This window comes from Balaenoptera borealis, assembly GCF_965194805.1.
Source record: "Balaenoptera borealis genome assembly, chromosome: 8".
NCBI lineage: Eukaryota > Metazoa > Chordata > Mammalia > Artiodactyla > Balaenopteridae > Balaenoptera > Balaenoptera borealis.
In genome coordinates this window covers 117,152,066-117,176,461 of record NC_138865.1, presented here as the reverse complement: position 1 = coordinate 117,176,461, position 24,396 = coordinate 117,152,066, and the positions used below count along the sequence as shown (strand labels likewise).

At 38.8% G+C, this 24,396-nt stretch overlaps 1 protein-coding gene and 1 pseudogene across 5 annotated transcripts in view; one reads left to right on the top strand and one right to left on the bottom strand.

The window, feature by feature from the left end:
• The window catches only part of ABL1 (ABL proto-oncogene 1, non-receptor tyrosine kinase), a gene marked incomplete at its 5' end in the record, with an annotated part of 132,703 nt that overhangs the window by 49,172 nt on the left and 59,135 nt on the right, over positions 1 to 24,396 (bottom strand). The window lies entirely within an intron of this gene.
• Positions 334 to 24,396, top strand: LOC309632848 (S-adenosylmethionine decarboxylase proenzyme pseudogene; annotated as a pseudogene). The gene is made up of 2 exons (XR_014249601.1): positions 334 to 14,989; positions 15,310 to 24,396. The product of XR_014249601.1 is annotated as an S-adenosylmethionine decarboxylase proenzyme pseudogene (transcript).

Below are 24,396 nucleotides of genomic sequence, written 5' to 3'. Positions count from 1 at the left end.
CCCTTATATATCACCTGCTTTTCTCTTTGGAAGCTTTTAGGATCTTCTAATATTCTTGGTGTTCTGAAATTTTACAATGATATGGCTTGGACTCAATATATATATGCTGTGTACTCAGGGAGCCAATGCAATTCAAAGATTTGTCATTTAACTCCAGAAAATACTCACTTCACTAAGCTCTGGAATTTTTCTGATATTTATTGTCTCCTAAATTCTCCTCCATTTTCTCTCTTTCTGGAATTCCTACCAGATGTATACTGAAGCCCTGGGATTGAGCTTCTAATCTTCTTATCTGTTCTCTTTTGTTGTCTAAATCTTTGTCTTGTGTTTTGCTTTCTGAGATAGACTATTTGCCAAGTCTTGTGTTGAATTTTAAATTTTAGCTATCATGTTTTCAATATTAAAGAGCTCATTTTATTCTGATTGTTACTTTTTAATAACACGCTGTTGTTTGATGTTTGCTGTATTTTTCTCTGAGGAGAGCAATGAATAGTTCTTCTGAATTTTTCTTCTGTTTCCTGCATTGTTTTTATTTCCACCATGTTCCCTTTTTCTGCGAATTTGTTTTACCCTCTATCTATCATATAGAGACTTTTAATTTGACTGTCCATTCATTATACATGAAAGAGGAACTAAAAAAATATGCATGGAAGTGGTACAACATGTGGACTTCAGTGAAGGGAGGTGGTGAGCTTACTTTTCCAGCAAGAGAACCCCCAAATGGGCTTTTCTCTGGGACCATTCAATTTTATTTTTTTGTTTTTTCTCTAGAAAAGAATCTTTCCATCTCTTCTCTGTTAGGGCTCTAGCTACCAGATATTGGAAGAGGGCTGAGAATCTCATTATTCAGCATGCAGACTTAAAAAAAAAAAAAATCTGCTCTTGCCCACCCCACTGTTTTCAGCCCAATGGCTTACCTGCACCCCAGCTGGGGGTAATATCCCTGAGTCTGGAGCCTTTATAGGGCAATTTCTCAATAATACTTCTCATCTCATGTAGGTGGGAAACAGAAGTGGTCATCTGGCTGTACAGGGATGAGGAAGGGTGTGAAGAATCTAAAAACTCCTTTACAGACTTTCAACTGATCCCCTTGATTTCAGTTAAGGCCTCACGACCCCTTGCTTTCCATGGTACTAATGCCTCTAATTTCTGACTTTTTCTCTCAGGTTCGTACAAGTAAACTGGCTTACTTCTAATCAATGTCTCTCTTAGAAGAGGTTAGGCTTCAGCTTCTTCGATTCTGCTAAGTCTATTACTATGCTTTTGACTGCCTCTCATTTTCCAAAAATGTGTTCACCTTTCTTATCTACTTTTCCCTTTGGGTTCATTTGGTCCTTATGCATTTTCACTTTTCAAAAAATCTTTTTATTATCATTCCAGTGGGGCTTGGAGGAGGTAATAGAAATAAAAACAGGCCTTCCCTGGTGGCGCAGCGGTTGAGAATCTGCCTGCCAATGCAGGGGACACGGGTTCGAGCCCTGGTCTGGGAAGATCCCACATGCCACGGAGCAACTAGGCCCGTGCGCCACAACTACTGAGCCTGCGCGTCTGGAGCCTGTGCTCTGCAACAAAAGAGGCCGCGATAGTGAGAGGCCCGCGCACCGCGATGAAGGGTGGCTCCCGCTTGCCGCAACTAGAGACAGCCCTCGCACAGAAACGAAGACCCAACACAGTCAAAAATAAATAATAAATAGATAATAATAAATAAAAAATTAAAAAAAAACAGGTCTGCAAACTTTAATCATTTTAAATTACAATCTAGTTTTGGGACTTCCCTGGTGGCACAGTGGTTAAGAATCCGCCTGCCAATGCAGGGGACACGGGTTCGATCCCTGGTCTGGGAAGATCCCACATGCCACGGAGCAACAAAGCCCACGTGCCACAACTACTAAGCCTGCACGCTAAAGTCCGCAAGCCACAACTACTGAGCCCGCATGCTACAGCTACTGAAACCCGCGTGCCTAGAGCCCGTGCTCCGCAACAAGAAAGGCCACCACAATGAGAAGCCCGTGCACCGCAACGAAGAGTAGCCCACGCTCGCCGCCACTAGAAAAAGCCCGCGTGCAGCAAGGAAGAGCCAACACAGCCAAAAATAAATAAATAAAAAATAAATTAATTAAGTTTTTTAAAAAATCAAAAAAAAAAAAGAATCTAGTTCGACCATTTTACGAATGAGGCAACTGAGGCACAAACAGGCTAAGAAACTTGTACAAGGTCTCATAGCAAGTTAGTGGCAGAGCCAGGAAAAGAGCCCAGATCTCCAAACCACCTTGCTAGATTTTTTCGATTATGTGACACCCACTAGGCACCCATAATTAAGAGGTGACAGACTAGTTTTAGGATACTAGGCTGAAAAAGTATTTAAAATTTGTTGCAAACTACAGGTCTCAAATCTTAATATTGCTGGTGGTGAAGAAACAACCAAACCCTGAATTCTTAAATCCAGTCACATAACTTAAAGTTAAATTATAAACAGTTATTAAACAAAAATAGTTTGAGATATTCTTATTAAAATCTAAGTGCTTGAATTCAACTTAAAGAGGTTTTGCATGATTTCATGAATTGTCTTTGTCCCTTTTACTTTGGTTAACTTTTGAAATAAATGCCACAGAATTTTATTTTAAATCGTGGAAAGTCTTGTTTGTTTGTTTTTAATCTGAGTACTGAATAAAGATTAAGATATCTACAAAACAAACAAGTCAAAAGTAGCAATGTTGCAAAAATCTAAAGGCGATAAACTATCATCATTATAATAAGGTAAATTTAATCTCACTTAAGTAGAACTCGTTGATAGAAGAAAAGCCCAAGCACTGGTTATTTACAAACAATACTTTTATTTTCAAACACTGGTACTGCTTTTGGCTTTTATAGTTTTGTTAAGTCTGAACTGGAAAACCAATGGTTAATTTTTTTCCTCTCTTTCTCTAAGACTAAAAGAATCTGCCAAAGCAGCAGACCAGGCCTAGGAGATCACGTTACTTTGGGGGTGGGGGAAAGAAGGCAGCTGGAGGGGAGTGTAGAGAGAAGGGCCAGAAGGGAAAGAAAACAAGTTGTCTGAACCTCCCCACAGTGTAAGACCCAGCAGGGATTAGGAGGTACGTGGAGGAGCCCATGTTTATCCAAGTTATCTCTGGGGCAGCTGAAATGGGCTGTAAAAGTATGGGCTCCTTTGATATTAAAATCTTCTCAGCAATAGAGCTGCACCCGGGAAAGCAGATTTCTTGGTAATGTTACCAAGGCCTGAAAACCTAGAAATGAAACACTCAGAGAGCATTAATGTTTGCTTCTTCAAAACATTCAGTACCAATTTGTTTTGTTGTCAGGGTTTTAAACATACAAAGGACAAATGGATCCAGAAGATTGCTTCCCTACACGTGTTAGAAATTACTGTTGTCCTTAGACAAGTAATGACATCTCTAAATGAAACAGTACTGCTCTTTTTCTTCCTAAAGAGACAGATCTGGCATATTGATCCAGAACTACATACTAACCAGAGAAGAACAGCTACAGTTAACATTGGAGAAACTGCTCATTAAATGGCACAGTCAGGAGGAAAGAGCCACTTGAAAAGAAAACTACAAAACAAAGTCAACCTGGCAGAAGCTGTCCTCTTGTTTGCTACCCCTCCTCCGAGCTGGTATATAAAATCTGTATTCAGTAAAGCAACTCCAGAATTGTATTTAATCACTAAGGTATCTTCACATTCCCTAAGCAATAGTAATTCATATTTATCGCTACTTCACCATTAAGAACATTCTAGTGCAATTCTAAAACAAAAGTAAAATGAACTCCTCCAAAAGGTTTAGGCCAATAACCTCATATCAACTAGACTTTCTTTGATGAAAAAGTAATGGGAATCCCACACAGACTAGTTACAGGAACTGCCAAGCCCAGCAATGTCCCCTAACATCTGTTCTCCTCTCTCACCATCAACCCTTAAGCTTTAGATGGACATATGGCCCCAGAATAAAGACTACATTTCCTAGTCCCTCTTGTGCCTAGTCATTACCAGGTAACTAAGTTTTAACCAATGATATGGTGAGCAGAACCGATACATGCAACTTCTGGGTCAGGTTCTTAAAAGGAATGAGAATGCCCTCCCTCTCTTTTCTACTTCCCACTGCCTGCAAGGGGACAGGCTTGCTGGAGTGGCCATTTGGATCCTGAGGTAGAATCCACACCTTAAAAGTAACAACATAGCAGGTGTCTGATTCTGTGGAGTCCCCATACACATGCAGGACTGCTAATGTCAGCCTGTTAACAGAAGCGAGAAATAAACATCTAGCTGTTTAAACCGCTGGTATTCTGCATCTGTATAACAGCCATTTAGTCTTTACGGTAATACTAAAAGACCAGTTTTAACTCCTGTAAATCTAAGAATTTCCCAAATCAATTGTTCCTTTTCTTTATCTATTAAAAACTGTTCATTGAAGAGCAAGCGTTTGAAATTATCCTATAACCTTTAGAAAATGAGAAAGTGTCTTAAATAATCGCTGTGAAACACATAGTCCAGTATCCAGGTCATAACAAAGACTCAAAAATTACACATTAATTATTATTGCTACCTTAACTGTCCCTTCCCCTTTCCAGAGTCTCTGGTACTGGTGTGAGGAAGATTAAAAAATTCTGTGTTCTATCATATATCTGATAAAGAATTTGAATACAGAGAACTCAACACACAATAATAAGACAGTAAGCAAACCAATTAAAAAATGGATAAAAGATTTAAATTGATGTGTCACCAAAGAAGAAATATGAATGGCTAATAAGCACATGAAAAGATGCTCAGCATCATTAGTCATTCCAGAAATGGAAACTAAAACCACAGTGAGGTACTTCTTCACAGCCACTCAAATAGTTATGATCAAAACGACAGACAAAACCAAGTGTTGGTGAGGATGTGGAGAAACTAGAACACTCATACACTGCTGGTGGGAACATAAAATGGTACAGCCCTACTACAGAAAACACTGTGGCAGTTTCTTAAAAAGTTAAACGTAAACTTACTACAAGACCCAACAACTCTACTCCTAGGAATCTACCCTAGAGGAATGAAAACATATCCACACAAAGACTTGTACATGAATGTCCACAGAAGCATTATTCATAACAGCCAAAATTGGAAACAATCCAAACGTCAGTTGATGAATTAATAAATTCATCAGTTGATGAATTAATAAACAAAATGTACATCCAAAGAATGGAGTAATATTCAATAATAAAAAGGAAGTACTGATATGTGCTACGATGTAGATAAACCTCAAAAACACACTGTGATATGAAAGAAGCCAGTCACAAAGACTACATATTGTATAATTCCATTTATAGGAAGTGTGCAGAAAAGGCAAATCTACAGAGACAGAAGGCAGATTTAGCGGCTGCCTGGGCATGGGGGTGGGACTGACTGCAAAGGGGCACAAGGGATCTTTTTGGGATGATGGAAATGTTCTAAAACTGGACTGTGGTAATGGCTGCACACTCTATAAATTTACTAGAAATCACTGAACTGTACACTAAAATGGTAAATTTTATGGCATGTAAATCTTACCTCAAAAAATGTTAATAAAAAAGGGAGAAAGCAATGTGTTCTAGGATTTTGACCCCATTTCCTGATTGGATGTCATACAAAGGATGAGACAGAGGATTAGAAATGCAGTAAGTTTGGCTGCTCAGTTCCATGCTGTGAACCTAAAAAGACCGTGCTCTATGTGTTGCAGGTACGTGGCATCTTATTTAGAGATGCTTCTGGTGAGAGCCACATTCCCGGAGAGGAAACATGCAACAATTCCACCCAGCCCTGACACCTCTACTGACTCCCAGCATACCCCTGGCTAAGGAGTGTTATGTGAGGGGGAGGACTGTATATACAAGTATATACAACTAAGATGGTCAAGACCTGGGTGGGAGTGGGAGATGTAGCTCAGGTTGATTAAAATAGAGACATCTGAGAAAGCCAGCAGCCTGGCACATCAGAGACTGAAAGGCACAGAAACACATCTCCCACTCATAGGAAGCACCTGGATACTCTCACAAGTAACTGCAGCTTTCCAGTCTGCAGCCTTCACAGACGCCTGAAGGGCTGCAACTTTAAGAGTTCCCAAATATACACCCTGGCACCACTCATCATCTGGACAGACAGTCCAAACTGTTAAACTTCTCATAGAAACCAAGAATCAGAGTAAATTAGTTGAGATCAAAATGTTAAGCAGAATATTTAAGATCTATTGTAGGAAAATTTCTAGGTAGTAAAATTTCTAGGTAGTAAATATTATGTTTCCAAAGTACTAGGAGAAGGAGAAGCAACCAATTAAATACTGGAATTAACATTAAATATTTCATGAGTCTTAGGCTTCTGATACACAAACGAACTGCAAAGGTTAATCAGTCAATAATTCTCAATACTGTCCAGCGTTTTCCCTTACTTTTTCTTGCCTGATCTCCAAAACAACTCAAGGGAAGTAGGGAGTTGTATTCCCAACAAAGCCACAGTGACTGAAGCCCAGCACGAAGGAATCCCACAGGAAGAGGGACTCAAGAAGCCAGGCATGCTCTGAAGCTGAGATTCCACCAATAACCCAAATGTGCCTGGTATGACAGACCCACCCTACACGTGCCTGGCAAAACAGACATCACACCAAAGTAGAATAAGAAACAGCTCCTGCTTTAAAGAGAATTGGGTCTTTATCTTCACTTCTTGGTCCTCATCTGACTGGTATAGCTCTCATAAAACTCTTGACTTGTCATCACTTGTCAATCAAAGATTTGACTTGTCATCAGAGATTTGAGAATGGGCCATTCATTCAACAAACATTATAGAGCCAGTGGTGATGAAGATGATTAAAAGGAAGAAGACACACTTCTGGGCCTCCAAGGATGCTTGGTCTTGAGAGAGAGGTGGGAAGGAGAGAGGAGCAGACTCTGAAACAAGGAATCATAAGGGTGAGAAAAATTCAATAATAAGTATACGCATAATAGCTATAGGAGCCCCAGGAATGCCCTGGCAGTCCAGTGGTTAGGACTCCGCGCTTTCACTGCTGAGGGAACAGGTTCAATCCCTGGTCGGGGAAGTAAGATCCCGCAAACCGTGCTGTGCGGCCAAATAAATAAGTAAATAAGTAAATAATAATAAAAAGGAGCCCAGAAGAAGTGGATAATTCTGCCTACAGATGTTAGGAGAGGCTTCCTAGTGGAGAAAGGAGTAGTATAGAGAAACTGGAAGATTCTTCCTTTTACCATTCTCCTTTCAGAATTTAGAAATCAGTTAAAAGCATACAAGTAGCCCACTCACATGTGCTGAATTGATTCTCCACAAAGGTGCAAAGACAATTCAATGGAGAAAGGATAGTGTTTTGAACAAATGGTCCTGGAATATCGTGCATCCATATACAAAATGATGACACTTGGTCAGTATGCACCACATATAAAATTTAATACAAAATGGATTATAGATCTAAATGTTAAATTAAAACTTTGAAAACTTCTAGAAGAAGATCTTTGTGATCTTGGGTTAGGCAAAATTTCTTAGGTACAATACCAAGTATGAACCTTAAGAGAAATAACTCATATATTGGACTCCCATCAAAATTAAAAATTTATGCCATTCTTTTTTTTTGGCCGTGCCATGAGGCTTGCAGGATCTTAGTTCCCCCCAACCAGGGATTGAACCTGGGCCCATGGCAGTGAAAGCGTGGAGTCCTACCCACTGGACCGCCAGGGAATTCCCAAAATTTATGCTCTTCTAAGGACACTGTTAAGAGAATGAAAAGAACAAGTCAAAGCCTGGGAGAAAATATCAAGTGCTGGTAAAAATGTGGAGCAACTGGCATGAATGCAAATTGGTAGGAACTGCTGGTGGGAATGCAAAATAATACATTCACTTTGTAAAACAGTTTGGCAGTTTCTCATAAGTTAAGCATACACTTAACATATGGCCTAGCAATTCCATTCCTAATTATTTAATCAAGAGAAATGAAAATTAATGTCTACACAAAAACCTGTATGTGAATTTACAGTGGCTTTATTCATAATCATCAAAAACTGGAAACAACTCAAATGTCCTTCAACAGCTGAATGGATAAACACACTGGGGTATCTTCATACAACAGAATGCTACTCAGCAATGACAAGGAATGAACCACGTTGATTACATGCAACAACATGGATGAATCTTAAATGCATCCTGACTCAAAAGGTTATACACGGGGCTTCCCTGGTGGCGCAGTGGTTGAGAATTTGCCTGCCAATGCAGGGGACATGGGTTCGAGCCCTGGTCTGGGAAGATCCCACATGCCCCGGAGCGACTAGGCCCGTGAGCCACAATTGCTGAGCCTGCGCGTCTGGAGCCTGTGCTCCGCAACAAGAGAGGCCGCGATGGTGAGAGGCCCGCGCACCGCGATGAAGAGTGGCCCCCACTTGCCGCAACTAGAGAAAGCCCTGGCACAGAAACGAAGACCCAACACAGCCGTAAATAAATAAATAAATAAATAAAACTCAATCCCATTTCTTCCCTCCCTCCCTCCTTCCTTTCTTCCCTTTAAAAAAAAAAAAAAAAAAAAGGTTATACACTTCATAATTCTATTTATGATATTCTGTAACAGACAAAATCCTAAGGACAGAAAACTGAAAAGTGGTTGCAAGGGCTGGGAGGATGCATTGACGACCAAAGGAATTAGGACTGGCGGGGGAGGGGCAGGGAGTGATGGGACAGTTCTAGATTTCAAGGGTGGTGGTAGTTACATGACTACAAGCACTGTCAAAACTCATACTCTAAAAGGGGCAAATTTTACCATATGGAAATTATACCTCAATAAAAACACTGCTTTCCTTCTTCAAATGTCCCATTCCTCAGGAGAGTCCACTCACTGCCAGAGGCCCTGCTTGGTGCTTCCCTGTGAACAGAGCCCCTCTGGGGCGGTGAGAGGGCACGCCATTGCTGGACTTGATTTGGCTGGTGAGAATTATATGAGTGGTCCTAGAGTGAGTACAGTCTATACAGTTCGGTTTCTTTCCCTTCGTTCCTTCTGCTTTACAAGACCCCAAGTGGAATATATACCAGAAGTACAAACAGCACCAATAAGTAGCTTTATCCATTGTCATGCCAGGTGGTAGAAATCCATGCTAAAGGGTTGTTTTTCTCTAATGCAAACCTCCCTGTACCTGGATAGGAAAGCACTGGTGACTGTGGAGGAGAGGCAGCTGTGGGTGGTAGAGAGAAGCCCTGCAAGACAGCAGGGCCCTGGGTTCCAGTGGGAGGCTCCGGGAGGTACTTCCCCCACTCTGAGCCTCATTCACCTGCAAAACGGAGGCTGAGCCAAATGCGTTATCATCTGTCTAGGCTCTCAGTCTGTGAGCTGATTCAAGGTCTAAGGTAAATTTTTCTCTTTCTCCTTGTCAAGGGCTTTTTAAAAATGACATTTTTCCTGACTAGAAAGAGTAAGTTTGCTAACTTACAAATGCCGGCACTTGTACCCCAAAACTGGCTTCCCTTATCTAGACTGTGCCCACAACCAACCAATCCTCACAAATGGATTTAGGAGCCTTTGGGCCACAGGAGGATGAGGGGCAGGTCTCCAGCAAACCACATCAAGAACATGGACAGTCAGTCCTGGCTGGCTGCAACTGATTCCTGTCTCAACATTTCCAGAGCAAGTGAGCCAGAAAGCTTTATGAAAAACAGTGTCCAGAGCCCTGGGTGTTCAACCTCCTGCCAGTGAGTTGTACAAAGACAAGGGGCGGGGGCTTATCAGGTTTGTACGTGGTCTCCTAAGGACTGAAAGCAGTGTTTAATTAATTCTGCAGCTTTCCACTATTTAAGGTGACAAAATTGCCTTTAACTTAGTCCTATAGTTGCTAGCTCTTGACTCTGCCTAGGATTTGCATATCTGATTCCTGGTTCTCAAAAAAGCCCCATAAGTGAAATTTGGCAATATTCAATATCTCTCAAAACTTCAAATTTATTTACCCTTTGACCCAGCAATTCTATTTCTGGGAATTTACAGACTTGCCTATGCATACACATACAAGTGAATATGAATACACTTATATTCACTGTAGATTGTTTAAATAGCAAGGATCTATCATTAAGTTAAATAAACTTTGGTCTTAGCCTTCAAAATGGGGTACATTGATGCCTGGATGGGGGTTCATGTAAGCTTTCCAAGAAGTATGCAAGTATTTATTTAAAAAGGAATCAACTTTCAAAGCCTCAATTTCATACATCATCCTTTCTAAAACTGATCTGCCTAAGAACTCCTCTGTCAGTTCTCCTTTCCTGATGTTGCTTTCGTAATTACCCCTCTCCTTCCCCGCAAAGGAGAGGAACACCTCTCGTAAATCCATGGGTTTAAAAATTCCTGGTCATCAAACTATGGGGCAATCTGAGAATATATCGCTTTAGACAGGAAGGTGGTTTTATTTTTCTTTCTTTTTTTTGAGAACAAAGCAAAGAGAGCACCATTAAGAGAGAAATATTCTGCAAATGTTTACAGAGTACATACTAAGAGCTAGGTACTGTCCTACGCTCTAGGGTTACAACAGGTAGAATATGGGGGAAAAATCCCTGCCCCTCGATAGTTCACATTCCATTGGGGGGAGGGGAGACAGACAACAAAATAAATTATAGAATACATAAGAGGGTAAAAACCGCTAGGGAGAAAAAGCAGGTAAGAGGGATGGGATTGCTGAGGTTGAGGAGTGGGGATTGAGATTATAATTTTAAGTAAAGTGGTCAGAAACACCATCACTGAAGATGACAATTGAGCAAAGACCCAAAGGAGGTAGCGTGAACTATGCGGGAAGCACTTTCCTAGCATAGGGAACAGCAATTGCAAAGTCAGTGGGCAGGAAAGATGACTGGGGGAGGTCCAAGGAAGAGCAAAGAGGTCAACGTGGATGGAACAGAGTAGGTAAGAGGTAGAGTAAAAGGACATTATTCAGAAGTTGCAGGAAGGTGGGGAGATCTTGTCTGCCTAAGGTGATTGCTAGGGCTTTGGCTTTTACTCTGAAGGAGCTGGGAAGGCACTGGAGGTTTGGGGCAGAGGAGAGACTGGGATTTGATTATATTTAAAAGGAGTACTCTGGCTGTACAGGGAGAAGAGACTAAGAGGGAACATCTGCACAGTAATGCTTACCTTGAAGAATGAGCTGGGAAGTTTGTTCCCTCTTTTTATAATTTCTGGAAAGGCTGTATAGAACTTGTAATATTTCTTTCTTAAATGTTTGGTAGTATTCACCAGTAAAACCATCAGGCCCTGGCATTTTCTTTGTGGGAAGGTTTTTTAACTACAATACAAACTCAGTTTCTTTAATAGATTTGGGCCTATTCTGGTTGTTTCTTCTTGAGTGAGTTTTGGCAGTTTGTGTGTTTCAAGGAACTTGTCTGTTTTTTCTAGGTTGCTCTTTTGTCTTCTCTTTTTTTCCTGATTGGTCTGGCTAGAGGTTTATCAATTTTACTGCTCTTTTCAAAGAACTGGCTTTTGGTTTCATAGATTTCTTTATGGTTTTTCTGTTTTCCATTTCATTGATTTCCACATTGGCCTTTTTTTCTGCTTAATTTGGGTTTCACTAGCTTTCATTTTTCTAGTTTCTTAAGATGGGATCCCAAGGTCAGTTATTTGAAGCTTTTTTCTTTTCTAATACAGGGTTTTAGTGTTAAATAAATTTCCCTTTAGCCCCATCCCCAAAATTTTATGTTGCATTTTCACCTTCATTCAGTTCCAAATACTTATTAATTTCACTTTTGATTTTTTTTTCTTTGACTCATGGTTTATTTAAAGGTGTGTTATTTCATTTCCAAATAATTGAAAGCTCTTCCAGATATCTTTCTGTTACTGATTCCTCATTTAATTCCCCTGTGGTCAGAGATCATACTTTCTATGACTTGAATCAGCTTACATTCATTGAGACTTTTTTAATAGCCCAGAAAATGATTTATCTTGGTAACAGTTTCATGTGCACTTGTAAAGAATGTGTATTCTACTGTTTGGGGTGGAGGGGTAGAGTGTTCTATAAATGTTAATTAAGCCAAGACAGTTGTTTATATTGTTCAAATCTCCCATATCCTTATTGATTTTGTCTATGTGTTCTACCAATTGAGTGAGAGGTGTTAAAATCTCCAAATATAATTGTGGATTTCTCCTTGCAGTTCTATCAGTTTTTGATTCATGTATTTTGACTCTCTAATACATATATAAACACTTAAGATTATATATTCTTATTGGATTGACCTCTTTACCATTATGAAATGACTCTCTTTATCCTTGGTAATATGTTCTGTTTTGAAATCTACTTTGTCTGATATAGACATTCAAGTTAATCTTTTTTTTTTTTTTTTAACAGGAGGAGGAATTCCCAGAGAATCAGACTTTGAAGGCTAGCGGGATTTGATTGCAGGACTTCGACAGGACTGTGGGAAACAGAGACTCCACTCTTTTTTTTTTTTTTTTAATTATTTATTTATTTATTTATTTATTAATGGCTGTGTTGGGTCTTCGTTTCTGTGCGAGGGCTTTCTCCAGTTGCGGCAAGCAGGGGCCACCCTTCATTGCGGTGCGCTGGCCTCTCACCATCGCGGCCTCTCTTGTTGCAGAGCACAGGCTCCAGACGCACAGGCTCAGTAATTGTGGCTCATGGGCCCAGCCGCTCCGTGGCATGCAGGATCTTCCCAGACCAGGGCTCGAAGCCGTGTCCCCTGCATTGGCAGGCAGATTCTCAACCGCTGCGCCACCAGGGAAGCCCTCAAGTTAATCTTTTGATTAATGTTGACATGGTACATCTTTTTCCACCCTTTTGCTTTTAATCTATTTGTATCTTTATATTAAAAGTGGGTTCATTGTAGGTAACATATAAATGGGTCTTACTTTTTTATCCAATCTGACAATCTCTGTTTTTTATTGGGACGTTTAGACTTTTATATTTAACATAATATCAATATGGAATTTAATCTACCATCTTGCTATTTTATATTTATACAATCTGTTCTTTTTAAAAAAATAAGTTTCAGATGTACTGCTATGTAATCTGTTCTTTGTTCATTTTTCCAAGTTTTTCTGTCTGCCCTTTTTTGTATTAATTAAATATCTTCATTTTTATAATTTATCTCTGTTGGCTTATTAGCTATAACTCTGCTGCTTTAGAGTTTATCATATACATCTTTAACTTATCACAATCTACTTGCAAATGATATATTACTTCACATAAAGTATAAGAATCTTACAACAGTATACTTCCATTTTCCCACTCCCATTTGTGCTACTGCTGTCATAAACTTTACTTCTACATAAGCTGTAAATGCCAGTGTGTTATTTCTGCTTTTGTTTAAAAGACATATCTTTTAAAGATATTTAAATAATGAGAAAAGGGCTTCCCTGGTGGTGCAGTGGTTAAGAATCCACCTGCCAATGCAGGGGACATGGGTTTGAGCCCTGGGCCGGGAAGATCCCACATGCCGCGGAGCAACTAAGCCCGTGCGCCACAACTACTGAGCCTGCGCTCTAGAGCCCATGAGCCACAACTACTGAGTCCGCGTGCCACAACTACTGAAGCCCGTGTGCCTAGAGCCCGTGCTCCACAACGAGAAGCCACTGCAATGAGAAGCCCGCGCACCGCAACGAAGAGTAGCCCCCGCTCTCCGCAACTAGAGAAAGCCCACGTGCAGCAACGAAGACCCAACACAGCCAAAAATAAATAATAAATAAGTTAATTAATTAATAATGAGAAAAAATATTATATATTTACAAGGTAGTTACCCTTCTCCAGTGTTTCACTTTCTTTTTGTAGCTCTGGTTTCCACCAGGTATCATTTTTCTTCTGCTTCAAGGACATTCTTTTACATTTTTTTTAGTGCAAGCCTGCTGGTAATGAATTCTTTCAGTTTTTGATATGTCTGAAGAAGACTTTATATTGCCTTTGTTTTTTTGTTTTTTTTTTTTAAAGAGCATATTTTATTGTTAGGATCATTATTATTATTATTATTATTATTATTTTAATCTATTTATTTATTTATTTATGGCTGTGTTGGGTCTTCGTTTCTGTGCAAGGGCTTTCTCTAGTTGTGGCAAGCGGGGGCCACTCTTCATCACGGTGCGCGGGCCTCTCACCATCGCGGCCTCTCTCGTTGCGGAGCACAGGCTCCAGACGCGCAGGCTCAGTAATTGTGGCTCACGGGCCCAGTTGCTCTGCGGCATGTGGGATCTTCCCAGACCAGGGCTCGAACCCGTGTCCTCTGCATTGGCAGGCAGATTCTCAACCACTGCGCCACCAGGGAAGCCCTGCCTTTGTTTTTGAAAGATATTTTCACCAAGAAAATAATTCTAGGTTGACGATGTTTTTCTTTTGCTAGTTTAAAGATGTTGCTCCACTGTTGCCTGGCTTACACTGTTTTCAAAGAGGGATCTGCTGTCATCCTAATCTTCATTTTCTCTGGCTGCTTTTAACATTCTTCTCTATCACTAGTTTTAAGCAATTTGAGTATAATGTGCCTTGATACCATTTTTCTTCATGTTTCTTGTGCTTGGAGTTCCTTGAGATTCTTGGATTTATGGGTTTATTACTTTCATTACATTTGGAGGTGCTTTTTATTCAGTCATTTTTTTCTTCTGTTATTTCTTCTATCCCTCACACTTCCTTCCTCCTTCAGACACTCCAGTTACACATATAATTGGCCCCGTACTTCACTGATGCTCTGTTCATTAATTTTTTTCAGATTTTTTTCTTTCTGTGTTTCATTTTGGACAGTTTACATTGTCTTCAAAATCACTAATCTTTATTTCTACACTGTTTATTCTGACATCAATTTCATTCAGTGTATTCACCTCAGCAATTGTAGTTTTCATCTCTAGAAGTTCATCTTCCATGTCTCTAACACAATCTTTCCTCTAGCTTCTTAAACATATGGAATACAATTATAATAATTATTTTAATGTCCATATTTACTAATTCTACCATCTGTGTCATTTCTGGTCAGTTACTGGAATATTTCCTACTTCCTTACGTACCTAGTAATTTTTTTTTTTTTAATTTTTATTTATTATTTATTTATTATGTTTATTTTTGGCTGTGTTGGGTCTTCGTTTCTGTGTGAGGGCTTTCTCCAGCTGCGGTGAGTGGGGGCCACTCCTCATCGCGGTGCACGGGCCTCTCACCATCGCGGCCTCTCCCGTTGCGGAGCAGAGGCCCCAGACGCTCAGGCTCAGCAGTTGTGGCTCACGGGCCCAGTCGCTCCGCGGCATGCGGGATCCTCCCAGACCAGGGCTCGAACCTGTGTCCCCTGCATTGGCAGGCAGACTCCCAGCCAGTGCGCCACCAGGGAAGCCCCCTAGTAATTTTTGACTGGATGCAGACATTGTGTATTTTACCATGTTGGGTCCTAGATATTTTTGCATTGCTAAAAATATTCTTTAGCTTTGTTCTGAGATACAGTCTGGAAACAATTTGATCCATTTGGGTTTTCCTCTTAAATGTTGTTAGGCAAGACCAGAGTAGCATTTATTCTACCATTAATTGGGACAAGACCCTTGTGATGGTTAATTTTATGTCAGCTTAACTGGGTCACAGAATATCCAGATATTTGGTCAAACATTATTCTGGTTGTTTCCATGAGGGTGTTTTTGGATGAGATTGCCCTCCTTAATGTGGGTGGATTTCATCCAATCAGTTGAAGGCCTGACTAGAAAAAAAAGCACTGATCCTCTCCCAAGTAAGACAGAATTCCTCCTGCCTGACCACCTTTGAAGTGGTATTCTAGCTTCTGTGTAAGAATGGGATTTAAAAGTATATGAATTCATTTTTGCTTGTATTTGCACAAAGAAACAATGGAAAAACATCTAAGAAACTGATTATAGTGTTTATTCATGGGAGAAATGAGAATGCAATAACCAAGTAGATATGCACAAGGGTCAGAGTAAGACTTGTCAATCTACATTTTTATATATTTTTAAACTAGTGAATGCATTATTTTATTTAAAAAAAAAAAGTCATCACAGAAAATAGGGCTGGCCTGGCTTACTAACATAAGAACAGGAATCCTAATATTCTGCAGCATGCTGGAATCCAGTAGGGGGGTTCTCTGGAATTTAAGTCTTATTGGTGTAACTATTTCACAGTAATTAAATCACCTTGGATCAATTCCAAGGCAGATTTATCCTACCATTAAGGCAACAACTTAAGCAATATTTTGCTCAAAAGAAGAGCTAGACTGTGAGCTCCCTAGGCAGCTGAAACTATGTCTTCTGTCTGATCCATCTTTGTATATACCTACAGCCAAGTCCTGTATACAGTTGCTCATTATTGATTGCTTGGGTTGGTTGAATTAAGAACCTAATTCTACCATTAAGCAAATGGTGTTAAAGTGAATTTCCACAAGCCCTGTTTTCTAAGGGTAGTGATAGACATCAATTGTTGGGGGGTTCATTGGGATTCCACTTGGTGACTCCCTGGCCTTTGACCAGATTCTGGAGATATGAAGTTTGCATAAGCACCAGTCTCTCTCTTTTTTTTTAAATTGAGGTATAGTTGATTTATAATATTATATTAGTTTCAGGTGTACAACACAGTGATTCAAAATTTTTTTATAGCTTGTACTCCATTTAAAGCTATTATAAAATATTGGCTATATTCCCTGTGCTGTAAAATATATCCTTATAGCTTATTTATTTTATACATAATAGTATGTAGCTCTTAACCCCTCTGCCTTTCCTCTCCCCACTGATAACCACTGGTTTGTTCTCTATATCTTTAAGTCTGTTTCAGTTGTTATATTAATTTGTTTTATTTCTTAGATTCCACATATAAGTGACAACATACAGTATCTATCGTCCTCAGTCTGACATTTCACTAAGCATAATACCCTCCAGGTCCATCCACGTCACTGCAAGTGGCAAAATTTCATTCTTTCTTATGGCTGAGTAGTATTCCATTATACACATACACACACACACACACACACACACACACACACACACCACATCTTCTTTATCCATTCATCTGTTGATGGACACTTAGGTTGCTTCCATATCTTGGCTACTGTAAGTAAATAATGCTGTTTTGAACATTGGGGTGCGTGTATCTTTTCAAGTTAGTGTTTTTGTTTTCTTTGGATATATATCCAGGAGTGGAACTGCTAGATCATATGGTAATTCTTTTTCAGTTTTTTGAGGAACTTCCGTATTGTTTTCCATAGGGGCTGCACCAATTTACATTCCCACCAGCAGTGTACAAGAGTTCCCTTTTCTCTACATCCTTGCCAACAATTGTTATTTGTGGTCTTTTTTGATGATAGCCATTCTGACAGGTGTGAGGTGATGTCTCACTGTGGTTTTGATTTGCCTTTCTCTGATGATTAGTGATGTTGAACATCTTTTCATGTGTCTGTTGGTTATCTCTGTGTCTTCTTTGGAAAAATGTCTGTTCAGGTCTTCTGCCTATTTTAATTGGGTTGTTTATTTTTTTGATAATGAGTGGTATGAGCTATTTATATATTTTGGATAATAACCCCTTATCAGTCATATCATTTGCAGATATTTTTTTCCCATTCTGTAGGCTGTCCTTTCATATTGTCGATGGTTTCCTTTGCTGTGCAAAAGCTTTTAAGTTTAATCAGGTCCCATTTATTTATGTTTGCTTTTGCTTCCTTTGCCTTAGGACAGATAAAAAATATATTGTTACAATTTCTGTCAAACAGTGTTCTATGCTTTCTTCTAGGAGTTTTATGGTTTCTGGTCTTACATTTAATCTGAGTTTTTGTATATGGTGTAAGAAAATGTTCTAATTTTATTCCTTCATATGTAGCTGTCCAGTTTTCCCAGCACCACTTATTGAAGAGACTGTCTTTTTCCCCATTATATATTCTTGCCCCCTTTGGCATAGATCAGTTGACTGTTTAAGTGCATGGGTTTATTTCTGGGCTCTCTATTCTGTTCCATTGATCTATGTGTCTGTTTTTGTGTCACTACCATACTGTTTTGATTATTGTAGCTTTGTAGTATAGTCTGAAGCCAAGGAGTGTGATACCTCTAGCTCTATTCTTCTTTCTCAAGATTGCATAAGCACCATTCCTACTGACACCATTCTTGTGAGGTCTTCTTTTCCTGGCCCTTTGGGCCAAATACCTGCTCTCTTCATATTTGAACGCATATGTATCTCTCTCTAACTGGTGTAATTGTACCAATCTGAAATTGCAGTTGCCATTTTGAAAATTTTGTTATGAATAAGATTTTTCATTTAAGAGACACATTAAACGCAGAACAAAAAAGGGAAGAAACCTCATGAGGAAAGTCTCTGTCTTGCCCATCTAAAAGACAGATCACCTTTTTAAATTGGGAGACCTCCTCTTTTTTTCCATACTTACTAAGTGCCAGCTTTTAAAGGACATGACTTAATAGGATGCCAAGAATCTGAATTACTATTTAAACGAGCTGTACGGACTTTAGCTCTGGTAGTTTTGAGTGGGTGTGTCAAAATGGGTTTTGCTTTGTCTAAGTCTTCTCCTCTCCTTACACAGAGAAGATAATCAGCCACTCGCATCTATCTGCAGGCAGCTTGCTCTCACTTCTTTCTTCCTTCCTTTCCCATATTTTCTCTTTTCTTGGGAAAGTCTGGAGATTAACTAATTATAAATAGTTTTTCTGTCCTTCTGTGCAGACTCAAGAAATATCTAGTACAGATTAACATTCCAAAATTTCCATAAGAAAGAGAGAAAAATTAAACTATTTTTGCTTCTACTTTTCCCTTGCTGAAATTATAACCCAAAAGTTTAAATGTGGGTTTGGGTAATAGTTTTGTTTCCTATACCTAGGCTTAGTATATCCAAGAGTCTTAAAAATCTTTTTGGATATATGACCAAAGGAGGTTTATTTATATTAAAATATTTATGTAATATTCCTGATAATTAGATGATTCTTTGGACTATATACAAGAGTGAGATAAAATTAGCTTAAAAATAACTCTATGCCTCCTGATTTTATTATGATATAAAAATAATGCAATAATTAAATCAGTGTAAGATTTGGGGTTAATTTCTCATGATTTAAACCTTCTAAATTAACTTTATTAGTTCTATGGATCCAGTAAGTTATCATTGTTTCCACAAATTGTTTAAAATTATAAAAAAATAAAATTGAATTTAATTGAAAGAACTTATATAATAAAATATCTTTTAAAAATGATAATCTCATGAATTCTTATAATGCTTTAAATCATAAAGATTTGATGTGTTGGTCTAAGTTTTAATTTCCATATGTTTAGTCCACTTAAAGATCTCTTAAACAAATGATAAATTGAGTTAATTAATAATCTTTGGATATATGGATAATTTCTAACTAAAGGAAAAGATCCAAACATTGGGCACCACATATAGTTTTAAATTACCCTTCCTCATTTTTATATAAAAATTACCTATAGATTGATTAACTGGATGTGTAAATTTCTCTAAATGATATATCCATGCTTATTTTGCCACTTTAAAATTTGTTAAAGTGACATAAAATGTATGCTCATAGAAAAATTTGCTAGACAGTTCTTGGTTTCCAGTCTTCTAGTTTTCTCCTGTGTCTAGAAACTTTAACTTTAAAGTTGGCTAATATAAATGGTTACAGAGAAATAGGAATATGTGTGTAAGATAAATGTGGTTTGTCTGTTTTCTTCATTAAGAAAATTATTAGTTTATTAAGAGAGTAAACAAATATAATCTATGCATTGTTTTATTTAATGTGATATAGTCAGTTCAATTTTACAACTAGTTAAGAGGTTTAATTTTATCATCTATGGGACTTCCCTGGTGGCTCAGTGGTTGGGAATCCGCCTGCCAATGCAGGGGACACGGGCTCAAGCCCCGGTCTGGGAAGATCCCACATGCCGCGGAGCAACTAAGCCTGTGCGCCACAATTACTTAGCCCGCGCTCTATAGCCCGGGAGCCACAACTACCGTGCCCACGTGCCACAACTACTGAAGCCCACGCGCTTAGAGCCCGTGCTCCGCAACAAGAGAAGCTACCGCAATAAGAAGCCCGTGCACGGCAATGAAGAGTAGCCCCCGCTCGCCTCAAGTAGAGAAAGCCTGCATGCAGCAACAAAGACCCCAGGCAGCCAAAAATAAATAAATAAATAGAAAATAAAATTAAAAAAAAATTTTTGTCATCTATTCATAAACACATACCTAAGAAGGTATATTAATTAATTCAAAGGTTTATAAATGATAAAAGATAACCAGAAGACAAATTTGAGGATAAACTATTAATGGTAAACGTAAAGGGTCTGAGGAAAATAAATTGTTTGTCTAGATTTATAATGCCTACAGATAGTGAATTTGAAGAAAATATTGAATTGTGTTTAAAAATACTGGAAATCTTGGCTCAATGTTAATAAATTTATTTATTCATTAAGAAAAGGACTTATAAATCTTTATTGCAAATTTTTAAATGAGTGATAGACAAAAAGTAAAATCAGAATTTGGGTTTTCTTTCTGTAAAGTGACCAAGTTATTCCACTGCCAGATAAGAGATTCCTTTCCTGTTTATCAACAAAATATTATGTTAACTATCTGAATTTTCTGTCATTACTCAAGAATCATTTTGAAAAAAAGTTCCCTTTTTTTTTTAAGTTCCTATAATCAACAATTTCTTGTCTTTGGATACTATGACATGTCATATACAGAGGGGGTAGGAACATGCATAGAGAAACTCACAGCATTTCTGACTTGGTGAATCAGGAAAGTGAAGCCAATAAACTACGAATGCCGAAGAGTGTAGAGTAATCTTAGAAGGGAGAGAGACGGCGTGATCTCCAAATTCTGTACACTCATCTCTCACTGACCCTTGAATTACTCATACTCATATGTGGGACAGACTCAAAGCAGCTCAGCTAAAGACAAAAGATCTAAAGACAGAAACAACAACAAAAAACTCCGAGTGTTCGGAGAAAACCCTAAGCAACACACAAAAAGGGTACTAGAACTAATAAGTGAATTTAGCATATTGCAGGATACAAGTTCAGTATACAAAAGTCATTCTTACTTCTATACATTAGCAATAAAAAGTTTGAGGCTTCCACAGTATGGCTGGCGACATTAGTCAGCGCTCGCTCTACTCTCTCTAACGGGGAAACAGCAGACTACAAGAGACTGAGCTGTATCTGCCTCTATTTCCAACAGACTCACGTTCAATTTTCGCTCACACACACACAAAAAAAGCCGGGAAAATTTTATTAACCCTTTTTAAAAAAAAGTTAATATAAAATTATAGCAAAAATGGAACCTGAAGTTTAGTTAACACAGCTGGAACAATCCGCAGCTGCGGTGGCAGCGGCGGGAGAAGAGATTTAATTTAGTTGATTTTCTGTGGTTGTTGGTTGTTCGCTAGTCTCACGGTGATGGAAGTTGCACATTTTTTCGAAGGGACCGAGAAGCTGATGGAAGTTTGGTTCTCCAGGCAGCAACGCGATGCAAACCAAGGATCTGGGGATCTTCGCACCATCCCAAGATCCGAGTGGGACATAGTTTTGAAGGATGTGCAGTGTTCAATCAGAAGTGTGACAAAAACTGACAAGCAGGAAGCTTATGTACTCAGTGAGAGTAGCATGTTTGTCTCCAAGAGACGTTTCATTTTGAAGACATGTGGTACTCCCTCTTGCTGAAAGCACTGGTTCCCTTGCTGAAACTTGCTAGGGATTACAGTGGGTTTGGCTCAAAGCTTCTTTTATTCTTGTAAGAATTTCATGAAGTCTTTTCACCAAGGGTACCCACACCGGAATTTCCAGGAAGAAACAGAGTTTCTTAATGCAATTTTCCCAAATGGAGCAGCATATTGTATGGGAGGCATGAATTCTGATTGTTGGTACTTGTATACTTTGGATTTCCCAAGGAGTCGGGTAATCAATCAGCCAGATCAAACCCTGGAAATTCTGATGCGTGAGCTTGACCCAGCAGTTATGGACCAGTTCTTCATGAAAGATGGTGTTACTGCAAAGGATGTCCCTCGTGAGAGTGGAATTCGTGACTTGATACCAGGTTCTGTCATTGATCCCACACTGTTCAATCCTTGTGGCTATTCAATGAATGGAATGAAATCGGATGGAACTTATTGGACTATTCACATCATTCCAGAACCACAATTTTCTTATGTTAGCTTTGAAACAAACTTAAGTCCGACCTCCTATGATGACCTGATCAGGAAAGTTGTGGAAGCCTTCAAGCCAGGAAAATTTGTGACCACCCTGTTTGTAAATCAGAGTTCTAAATGTCACACAGTGCTTTCTTCGCCCCAGAAGACTGAAGGTTTTAAACGTCTTGATTGCCAGAGCGCTATGTTCAATGATTACAATTTTGTTTTTTTACCAGTTTTGCTAAGAAGCAGCAACAACAGCAGAGTTGATTAAGAAAAATGAAGAAAAAACTCAAAAAGAGAACACACATAGAAGAAGGTGGTGGCTGCTTTTTAGATACTGATACCAAGGGCCACGCTTTCCATAACCACCACCTTGTAGTTGCAGAAAGCCCTAGATGTAATGATAGTGTAATCATTTTGAATTGTATGCATTATTATATCTAGGAGTTAGATATCTTGCATGAATGCTCTGTGTTTAGGTATCCTATGCCACTCTTGCTGTGACATTGAAGTGCATGTAGAAAAAACCTTTTACTATATGAAACTTTACAACACTTGTGAAAACGACTCAATTTGGTTTATGTACAGTGTAATATTTCTCCAGGTATCATCTAAAATTCCCCACAGACAAGGCTTTCGTCCTCATTAGGCGTTGGCCTCAGCCTAGCCATCTGGGACTGTTCTATTAAATTGCTACCAGGATTTTGCATCCAGTTACCTCCACTTACTAGAACATACTCTCTACTAATGTTATTGAAACCAATTTCTACTTCATACAAATGTTTTTGCAGCACCAATCAAAGTTCTTCTTCCACGAGTCGAGTCCTCTAAGAAAATGACTGTGGTTATCCATTTTGTGTATTACTATCTCACTGCTTCCTATACTTGTGTGACTTTAATTGATACGTTCCTCACCATGGTGTCTCCCTCCCAACCACACCCACTCCATAAAGCAATACACTGTTACACTGTGGGTTTACACTAACCTTATACCCCAGAGGGGGAACGGGGGGATGGACCCTGGGCTTAATTTTCTTTTAAGGTCAAGGGAGTTTGGCATTTTTCGTTACCATGAGCTCTTTTGGAATAAGCTGGTGTTGATTAGCAAAGAAGGTGTAGATTGATACTAGGGAATACTGGCAGAACTGTATGGAAAATGTATGCCATTCTGTGCCCCCCATTAAATGAGATTAGCTTCTCGTGAGTACCATGGCTTTATTAACTTGCTAAGTAGTAGTATAAAAGAATTATCACTAAATTTGTTAGCAAGGAGATTTAAGATAAAGGTTGTATTGGATTCAACAAGTCAAGTCAGCTCAGATGATTCACCTTAACTTTTACTTTTGCAGCCATTTCCACTAATTTCTATTAATGGTAATGCCATAAACTTTGGTTCAAAGCAGAATCGATGTCTTTGCCATCTTGTGACTTAAAAAGTTCTGTGACTTTGTGATGCATGTGATAGTGTTCTGACGGTTCCTCTGACTGGTATTTCTTTCACCATGGAGTAACATCAAGTGATGAATGAGAACCGTTCAGATTATTCAGACATACTACACAGTGAAGCAGAACGCTATCCATAAAACATAACATACAAAATTCCAAAATGGTCAATGGGAAATGACTAGAAATACAGGCTTAAAAGAGTTGGCATCTTTTAGCTGTATTTGCTAATACGGACATTTAAGCAGCTGAGAAAAGAGCAAAGTTGACTCAATTTTGTATTTCTTCTTGTCCTCAAACAATTTTTGATTCTTTCTGGATGATGCAGTGATGTTTTTATTCCTTCCGTATTTAAAAATGAAACTTTTTTTTAGTGTTTCTAAACATAAATTCTACTTGGTTTGAAATCAAGTGGTTGGAACACTTTTGACTTTTAAACATGTTGTTGATTTACAGCTTCACTGAAAAAGCTCTCAATCAATGGATCAGTCTGATTCTGCAATTAGCGCACAGTACCTAATGTTTTGGTGCTATTATGAGGACCAATGCTCAAAGTGGATTTTGTTCTTGAACAGTGTCCCAGTAGATTTGATGAACATTTATTGGCTTGAGGTCTGATTCTCCCCACCCCAATAGATTTAAGATTTCTATTTAATGTTGAAAACCTGCACAAATTTGTATGGACAAAGCCTAGAAAAATGAAAACTAGATTGAATAGTAATCTAAATTAATCCTAGTGTGTATGATAGAGGAGGGAAAATTTTGGTGCCATAATTTCTTCATGGTGTTGGACTTACATCCGTTGAAATGTATTTCTGTACCACAATTTAAGCTTCAGTGAAGGTTTGCTTAATTCATT